Raw genomic sequence first — 3,624 nt, forward strand, 5'->3', positions numbered from 1 at the left:
TGAGTCCTCTTCTCATGCTTCCGGATCCTCCCCAACCCAGAGGGGGCCACACTGCCAGGTGCTGATGTCGCCCGACATCCCCCCTGTCCTTCTGTCCAGGGGAGGGGTCTATGAACACTGACCCCAAGATGGTCAGAGCCTCTGTTTCCTTCACTCAGCACATCTGACCTCCTTGCCCCACAGGGACCACGGTGGCCCAGCCCCATTGGCTCCAACGCTGTGGGGCTCTGGCTGGGGGAGGGGGCTCTGCCCAACTTTCTGCGGGGGTTTCAATCCCACAAATGCTGTCTGCAGGTCACGGAGTCACATATGGGATGTTCTGGGACTATTGCTGGGTGCTGCTGTAGTGTCCCTCTAGACAGGGCCAGGCCACTGGCTCTCCTACTCCCAGAAGACATGGCAGCCAGGGTTCCTGCACGTGGGAGTGGGGACTCCCCGCAGGCAGTCCCGCTCACACCTGCCGCAGTCTGGCTGGGCACAATCAGGAGCCACTTGTCAAAAGAAACTAACTTTATTTTTAGAACCACACACACCAAACAAAACAGCCTCTCAGGAAAAACCCTCAGAGCCTCAACTGCCACCACCGGCTTCCCACAAGCCTCTCTCTCCCACACAAGCTTTTCTCCACCTCCCACAATCCTCCTGCTCTTGAGGCCGATTGGCTGGGTCATGTGGGCGGAGCCAAAAAAGTCCCCCAATGAGCAGCTCCGTGGTCTGAAAGGGCAGGGAAACAGCCCAATGAGCATCACTGCAGAGGAGCCAATCAGCTAGATGTTGCTGGGGCCGCTGTGAGCCAATCATCAGCCGGCAGCTGGAAGTTTGCTGGCAGCTGGAAGTTTGCTGGGGCCCCTTCGGCTGTGGCTCTCAACATCTCCCCCTCTCTGTTTAAACAACAAGCATGTGGCTTAGGGACCGTGCCTGCCTTAGGTTGTCCAATAGTACATATGGTCCTTAGGTTGGTACCATTGCAATTGGATCTTACCCGTCACTGACTACCGGTCCAGTATACAGCCACACCTGTGGAGAGGTCTTTGTACCAGCGGGGGGTGAGGTTACACCTTTCCATCACACGCTGGGTGACGCTGCTGTCAGCTGGCTTGTCAGAGGGAGCTCCTCTCGTGGTCTCTGCCTGGGCTGGTGCACAGGCTGCTCTGGCCCCCAGCCCCCATGGCAGCCAGCTCCAAGCAGGAGCTCCTGGCCGCGGAAGCTGCACCCTGTATCACTCAGCCTCGGAAGTCACAAAGCGGCATTGCTGCGGTAGAGGGTCCCTCAGGCCCACCCAGATTCCAGGGGAGGAATGCACACATTCCCTCTGGAGGGAAGAATACCAGAGTCACCTCCTGAGATGAGCTGGTGGGACAGAAGACACTGCTGTGGCCACCTCTGGGAAATACACCCTGCTGAGTGGGTCTCGGGGAGTTCACAGCCTCCGTGGGGTAGAAGAGGAAAGCAGAGCCCTCGTTTCCCTGCCTTACCTGCACTGTGACCAGCCTGCAGTCGACGTCACCTTCCCACCACCTCCTATACCCTTGTCCCCGTTCTGCAAGAGGGAAGACTGAGGCTCAGAAAGGTTACGCTGCCTGCTCTAAGTCACACAGGATCTGCACTGAAGTCTTTCTGCCTCCAAAGCCACAGATCTTGCCACTGCCATACTCCTCTTGATCTCTGTCCTTAAGTAATTTTTACCCCAGGCAAATTATGACAAGGGTGGTGGGGACACCAAGAGAGGACAAGAGGGGACACTGGGGCTTCAGATCTGGTAAGTCTTCTTAGCAGAGATGATACTGAACCAGGCTTGGACAGCTGAGGTAGATTTGGATGACTCTGGCAGGGACCACAGCCCTGGTGGGGTCACAATGGGAGAGAGGGGCCTCCAGATCACCTGAGGAGGGTTGTGCGGACTCAACCTTGACCTTTGACATCCTCACACACCAACACATCAAACTGTACTCCCCACAAGGAAGGCTGAAGTGGAGGTCGGACGGGTACTTAGTCCCGAGGAGAGATACAAATGTGGCCTGCGTCGCTCCTTTACCTGAGGGGAGGACTGAGGAGGCGGCTCCAACTCCACCCTCCACCCTCCACCGCCTGCACCCCCCCCTCAGCTTCTGAGCCGCCACCTGTGAGATGCAAACTGGGCCTCAGGACATCCCAGGCACCCCGAAGGCCTGCTTTGGGACACCTGGCGAAGATACTGATAGGAATCTTGCAGGTCACAGGAGCAGTGTCCACCCCTGTGCTGGACGCCCCTCCTCTCCATCCACCCCAGGGCCCCACCCTAGTCAGTTGCTCCCTTCTCTGTTTCCCTATTTCCTTCTGTCTCCCCACCACCCATTCTCCTTTCTCCGTCTGGAATCTCTCCAATGTCCGTCTCTGTTGCCCTGCTTCCCCTCGCCCTCTCTTCCTCTGGACTGACAGCAGCCCTCCTTCCCCCCTTGGACAGACCGTCTAATTGAAATGGAGCACTCCAGAGAATGTTAATAGGAAAGAGCATTAATTAGCCAGCTCTGGCACAATTAGCTTCCTTGTCTCACTGCCTGGCGTCTAACTGGATAATGAGTCTCTCCGTCTAAACAGAAGGCAGGTAGGACAAGGGGACAGGCCATGCCCACGGATGCTAGAAGGTGTCCTGCCTTTGGGCCACCCCGCCGGAGCCCACAGCCTGGCCAGCCTTGCCCTCTCCTGCCAGGCCCTCCTGCTGCTGGTGCTCAAATCTCAGGATGCAGATGCCTGGTCCCTGCCAGTGCCCAAAGGTTTGACGTTGCTGGAGTTGCATATTAAGTGGTCTGGGCTTCATAAACAGTGGCTGCAGCTTAGCATCCTAGAGAGGGGGTGGGGAGCTACTGAGGGCTCTCCAGAAGAGCTATGACAGGCACCAAACCCTGGAACGGCTCCCTGGGCAATGGCTGTGCAGGTTACAATCCCCGGAGGGGAGAAAAATTATATATGTATATCTATCTTCCATCTATCTATCTATCTATCTATCTATCTATCTATCTGAGACAGACAATTCCTAATGTACTACAAAGATACTTTTGGTCCCACAGTTGTGTGAGGCAGGAATGACTGGACACCTCCATTTTGTAGAGGACAACTCTGAAGTTCCGAGAGTCTCACTGCCTTGCCAATATTCACTCTGCCAGGACTCCAACCAGAGTCTGATTCTAAAGGTCATATTCTTTCCCTTCTACCCTGAAGGTACTTATAGTTGCTCAGTAAATAAAAGTGGTTGCTGTGGAGTCACAGTGTACCTCAGCCTCGAGTTCTAAAGACAGAATGTAACCAAAGATTGGAAAATCATGAGTAGTCAACATTCTTGCACATTCCTTACCCAGGGAGAAACATCTTTCCTGTTTGCAATTGGGCTGTAATTCACCTCTTCTTGTGGCCTTGGAAGCCAAGATCTAGTTGGCAGAGGTGATGGGCAAGAACCAGGATTTTTCTGTTTGATGCACGTGTGGATGAATTCAGTAGCATTAAATGCCTGGTTGACGCGTTCCATTATGGTATTACTATTGGGTTAGGAGTGTGTAGGTTTGGTACCCCAGGTAGGACAAATACCGCCACAGGGCACTGTCCCCTCCCTCTCCCAAGGCTGCTGACGCTCTCCCTCTTCTGTAGGCT

The sequence above is a fragment of the Marmota flaviventris genome, chromosome 10 (assembly GCF_047511675.1).
Source record: "Marmota flaviventris isolate mMarFla1 chromosome 10, mMarFla1.hap1, whole genome shotgun sequence".
In the NCBI taxonomy this organism is placed as follows: domain Eukaryota; kingdom Metazoa; phylum Chordata; class Mammalia; order Rodentia; family Sciuridae; genus Marmota; species Marmota flaviventris.